Here is a 6,000-nt window from a genome sequence, read left to right as displayed (position 1 = left end):
AATTTTCATTTTTTATTTAAATAACCTAACTTGAAAGTTTTAGCTTGTGATTCACGCTCGCAACACCTCGCAATAATGCCATTTTAAGAATAATTGACCACAAAAAACGTTATACAACTTCACCTTTGAATTTGTTTTACCAAGCCGCTCGCTCATATAAATATACATTTTGCCATAATAAGAAGTCACTTCAAGAAAGTTTTTCTCTACTTAATCCCTATCAAACACACAATGACTTCAAGCAGATGATAATCTTAAGGTGAAAATATCACCAAAGTGCCCATTTTGACGTATGAGTTTCATTTTTTGGCTTTACCCCCAACGAAAATTCGTTCGGCCGCCCTTGCCTTCCCATCCTCATATGATAATTGAACGGCAACAGTGTCCCCCGCCCCCCTCCCCTTGCCTATGACTCCCGGCTATGACTCTGCTTTCCCGGTTTTCATTTTTCGGATTAACGAACCTTATTTTGTTTTCGGATTAACGAACCTTATTTCGTTTTCGGATTAACGAACCTTCGGAACAACGAACCTTATTTCGTTTTCGGATTAACGAACCTTCGGAACAACGAACCTTATTTCGTTTTCGGATTATCGAACCTTCGGAATAACGAATCGTCGGAATTACGCCACAAATGTTCGGATTAACGAACCCTTTTTCGTTTTCGGATTAACGAACATCGAGGTATAGGCAATTTACGTGTTTCGGAATTACGAACCTTCGGAATAAAGAACCTTCGGAATTACGAAGCTTCGGAATTACGAAGTGTAACCGGCTTTACCTTATTTGGTTTAATACGATCTCACCTTCTACACCTCGCGCAAAATGGACTCTAAACACGAAGTGTTGTGGAAAAAGGGACATCCTTTATAAAACATTTTATTTTTTTGTATCATCCCCGCAAATTCGAACCTAAACACGTAATTTTCCTAGCGAAATAGATACACTTTTTGGTTAAGCCGACGACCGATCCAAAGGACCTGTAACAATAAAACATTCCTGTACTTGTTTAGGGGTTCATTTAGGGGAATATATAATTTGCTAAGAGTATCGTTCTGTTTCCAATACTTGTTAAGGGTAGGGTTTCACACGCCAATAGTTGTTAAGGGGTGCATTTTCAGAATATGGAAATTACGTGTTTAGGGGTTTATTGTACTTGTTTAGGGGTTCATTTAGGGGAATATTTGCTAAGAGTATCGTTTTGTTTCCAGTACTTGTTAAGGGTAGGGTTTCACACGCCAATACTTGTTAAGGGGTGCATTTTCAGAATATGGAAATTACGTGTTTAGGGTGCTTTTCGAGAACCCATGGTCGCGCATGGTATCCACTCGTGAATGGAAGTGGCCCCCCGGGGCCCCGGGCCACCCCACTCCCCCACACACCGAGGCCATCGTGACTATATTTGCTTTACACTGAGCTGTGATTTACATGAAGTGGCTTAGGCTTCATTTTTAATTTGTTAATTATTTTTAAGCTTGGGATAAGTGTGGAGGAACAAGTATTAAATGAAAAAGAAAATGTAAACCCACTTTAAATGATAAAAACTAAAAAATGCTGGAGATATGTCTGATAAAATCTTTTGTTCAGATTCGGTTATGTCCTGAGATTCAGCTGGCACAAAAAGGGTAAAGGTTGTGCTTTGGGTGGCAATTTGGGTGGCAAAATTGTTACAAAATGCTTGAATGTATCCGTTTTATTGACTAAAAGTGCAGGGAAATGTATGAGAAATGTTTTGCAGGGTAAGTTTAATTTCGCCCTTATTGACACAACGTGAAAACGAGTATTTCTGCGCAAACAGATTTCTGCGAACTTTTACAAAAATGGACAGTGCTCACTCAAGTGTATGATTCTGTCAAAACTTTTACTTTCATTAGATAGATGAAACCCAAACCCAAGATGAAATGTGAAAAAATACCCAGGTGTTGTATATTTTTTAATTCCCAGTAGGGGCTTTTCACAGTGTTGACCTTTTTTTTATACGCACTGTGTTCTTGTATTAGAAAGCACCAGAGTTATCAATAGTCTACTAGTATTGATAACTCTGGAAAGCACCAAGCTATGGCGCCCTCAACGGTAATTAATATGTTCATATCCGATATCGAACGGGCGACGATTGCGAAGGTAAGACAGAAAAGCCTGCCGAAAAGTACTTTATTTATTAACTATCTCTGTTAGTAGTGTTAAAATTTGCAGAAGAAGACATTGTAGGAATCTAGATTAAGAAAAAGGGAACCATAATTCAGTTATAACTGAACGCTTCTCGTTACACGTCTCGTCTTGATCATGTTGATTGCCGGTTGATTGGTTTCCCTTTTCTATCGTCACTGCACGCAAATGTGCACACAGAAGGCTGTTGCTTTTACCATCACACGCAATTTTTATGCACGCATATCCAATGGGGTCATTCACAATCCTGTGATACGAAGGTGTCTCTGCCATGCGCCCCCGGAATTGAAATTAAAGATTAAAATGAATTTCCTTTTAATTCCCCCAAACTTTTGGTTAATACTGTGGCTTGTATACTCAATTTGTATAATAGAGAAAAAAGCCAAACTTTTTTAAAAATTAGAATCGTGAGATTTATTTAAATTAATTGGATCTAGCCTTTCTAGGGCTAGGCTCGGGCCACCCATGGGCATGGGTTCATATCGTCTCGCGAGTGAAGGATTATCAGTCATACGCACGCGACACACCACTACACTTCGAAAATACAGTGGGCTTTTGCCCACATAAAATATTATGTTTAAATAAACATTCCACATCCTGCTATGACACTTACCGAATCATTTAGATCCTTCCGTGACTTCTCCTTGAAGTTTCTTTCTAAAAATATGTATATTTTCTTGATCTTTAGTGAAGATTTTACGGAGATAGAAATCAGTCAGCGTTGATATCAATTTTCTCCTGAAGAGGGCGCGCGATTTATATTCATATCAAAGACACGACAAGGGAAAGAATAGGCACCTACACTATTTTACACGCATATCGACGCAAGGCATTACGCAAAGTCCGTGAAGTGTCCAATCTTTTCATTGTATAGACTTTGGTACACCGTATACGTATTATTGACGTTCGTCAAAGCTTGTACTGCTGGTTTCTTTCCAGGCACGTATATTATTTTCATTTTTTTTTTATCAGTCATCTTTTTAAATTAATGCAAATGAGTGTTATCATCACCAATAATAATCATTAATTATGTTTTTTGAAGGCATTTCATTAATTGGTGCCCATAATTACAGTACCAGTCAGCAATCTTTGAGTACACTCGGTCACGCGGCGAGCCATTTCCGGCCGTCGCAGCGTATTGACACGCCAATGTCACGCTAGAGCACACTCTGCCATGTATTCGAGTGTTCTGATTTTTGACACGAGAGGTGCGTCCATTGTTTACAGAGTGACAAGTGTAGAACTGACACTCGGTCGGCGCTTGTGTGTCCGCTCGCTCTAGCCGAGTGTCAAGTGTAAAAATGACACTCCGCGCGAATGATATCATGTTATGTCGCACAGCAGATGAACCGCTCGATTCCGCTCTCGAGCATGAAGCGGAGCACGGTCCGCCGCATGATACGGGCCGCGCTAGCGGTGCGCGGCGACTGGCATGGCTGCTCCGCTCCGCTGATACGGTAACTGTTAACCGCCCGGTCGTAGCTGCGTGAATATTTATGATAATCCACCCAGAATTGAATAAATCTACTTACAAACTATTCCCAGTGCACCTACAGAATGTATATTGTGTAGAGTTCTGCACTGCTTTATAATTTCGTCTTCACGAGACATGACTTGTGCCTCGGCTATACCTGTACAGTATTTATGTAATGTATGTCATATGGACTGATAAATCCAAGATTTCACTTGTGTCTGGATCGCATATCGGAGTAGTTTTTTTTTTGTCCTTAGCTAGCTAGCTGCGCCGGGTTCCTCGGCGATCTTACAGAGTTTGTATCAATAAGGCATCTACATGTACTGATTTACAATCCATTACATACATTTGTTGAATTGATTTTTATTACAATCTCTATATTGAGGTAAGATACATGTACCTTTAAAACTTCCAGTGTGTTTAAGTTACACCTTTTATTGAACTCTGTTCTTAAATTAATTGTATGGCTTAATAATCAAACATCAATATATTATACTTAAAAATAAAAACTTTGGCCGACATGTACAATCGATTCAACCACAAGAAAAGTTGATTGCAATGCCATATCTCTGTTTTCTGTTTATTCATTGTTATTCACGTAACCTTTAAGTTTTGTAAAAATAAAATTGATCCTGAATTGATCTCATCATTTATCTTGCCAAATTCAAAATGTATTACATTTCATAAGCTTATGCTGTTATATATTTGATATATTAATTGTTTGTGTGCATTATATTGTGTTTCTTTTGATTATTACAATGTATTTTAAATTGATGATAATTCGGAATTTCAAACTTAAATTTGAATGGAATTGATTTTTTCGTGGTTCGCCTTTACATGCATTACTGATATCGCCTCTGACCTCATTCAACCAACACTCCTCACCCGTCTGCCTACCGCCCTTCTAACTAGGCTCTGATTTAATAGGTTTACGTTTTTAAACCAAACATTACATTCACATAAGTAAAGAAAATCTTCCATTTTCATTATCTTCGGGGGGGGGGGGGTGATTAAAATGATGGAATTCATCTGCAATATACATGTATATCCAGCTAAAGCAGACAAGGGGGGACAAGGGGAGCCGAGGGAGGGGGCGCGGCCGGTCTTAACAGTTTCAGCCCCCTTCACACCAAATTTTATTTCTACTACCTATACCTCTTTGCTTTTCCATATTCGATCTTTCTTTTTTTCTCCTGCCTCCTCTCTTTGCTTTTTCATTCTCGGTCAGTCGGCTTTACATTTTTTTTATATCTCTGAATTACCTTCACTTAAATTTTGTTATTCATCCTCGATCTTCCATTTTCAACCCCCTCTATTTGCTTTTTCATTCTCACAGCCTGGCTCCACTTTGCTTTTCATTCTTGGTCTTTCACACTCTTATTTTATTTCTCCTAATTTACCTCTTTGTTTTCCATATTCGATCTTTCTTTTCCTCCTACCTCTCTTCGCTTTTTAATTCCCAATTTTTTTCTGTATTTATTTTATTTCTCTTACATGTACCTTCTCTCTTTGCTTTTTTATTCTCGGTCTTTCATCCCGGGGGGCCACTTACATTGAGGAGTGGATACCATGCGCGACCAAAAAACACGTAAAAAGGATGTCTTTTTCATGATAGGGCACGTTACGTACGTAACGTGATTAGGGTGTCAAAAACACAAAAATAATGAAAAAAGGGTATCTATTTCGCTAGGAAAATTACGTGTTTAGCGTCGAATCTGCGGGGATTTTAAAACAAAATTAAAATGTTTTATAAAGGATGTCCTTTTTGCCCCAACACTTCGTGTTTAGAGTCCGATTTGCGCGAGGTGTAGAAGGTGGGTCGTACTAAACCAAATAAGGTAAAGCCGACGACCGAATGACTCGTAACAATAAAACATTCCTGTACTTGTTTAGGGGTTCATTTCAGAGAACATTTGCCAAGAGTATCATTTTGTTTCCAATACTCGTTAAGGGTAAGGTTTCAGAATATGGAAATTACGTATTTAGGGTACTTTTCGAGACCCCATGGTCGCGCATGGTATCCACTCGTGAATGGAAGTGCCCCCCCCCCCCGTCTTTCATAAATCATTCCACCTTCTCTCATTGGTTTATAGTCGATCTTTCATATTTCTCTTATCCTCCTCTCCTCGGTTTTCCATTCTCGACCTCTTTTTATCCTACCTTAATCCTCTCTTTTCCTTTTCATTCTGTCTTTCATACATTATTATATATCTCCAACGTTCTCTCTCTGGTTTACATTCATATTATTTCCTACCTTCTCCCTTTGGGTTTTCATTCTCGGCCGGTCATTCATACATATTTTTTTTTTTGCCTACATATACGCACTTCCTCTTTTTTGCTTTTTCATTCTCGGTCTTTCC

At 38.8% G+C, this 6,000-nt stretch overlaps 1 protein-coding gene across 1 annotated transcript in view; it reads left to right on the top strand.

The window, feature by feature from the left end:
- Positions 1–2,046: 2,046 nt before the first annotated feature.
- The window catches only part of LOC121428492 (pre-mRNA-splicing factor 38B-like), a 29,273-nt gene continuing 25,319 nt past the window's right edge, over positions 2,047–6,000 (top strand). Inside the window, exon 1 of the mRNA XM_041625124.1 lies at positions 2,047–2,121. The gene's annotated coding sequence lies outside the window, so the exon portion shown is untranslated. The remainder of the gene's footprint in view (positions 2,122–6,000) is intronic.

Source organism: Lytechinus variegatus, chromosome 15 (genome assembly GCF_018143015.1).
Source record: "Lytechinus variegatus isolate NC3 chromosome 15, Lvar_3.0, whole genome shotgun sequence".
Taxonomy (NCBI): domain Eukaryota; kingdom Metazoa; phylum Echinodermata; class Echinoidea; order Temnopleuroida; family Toxopneustidae; genus Lytechinus; species Lytechinus variegatus.
Note: the sequence above shows the minus strand (reverse complement) of the source record. Positions and strands in the feature narration are given on the sequence as shown.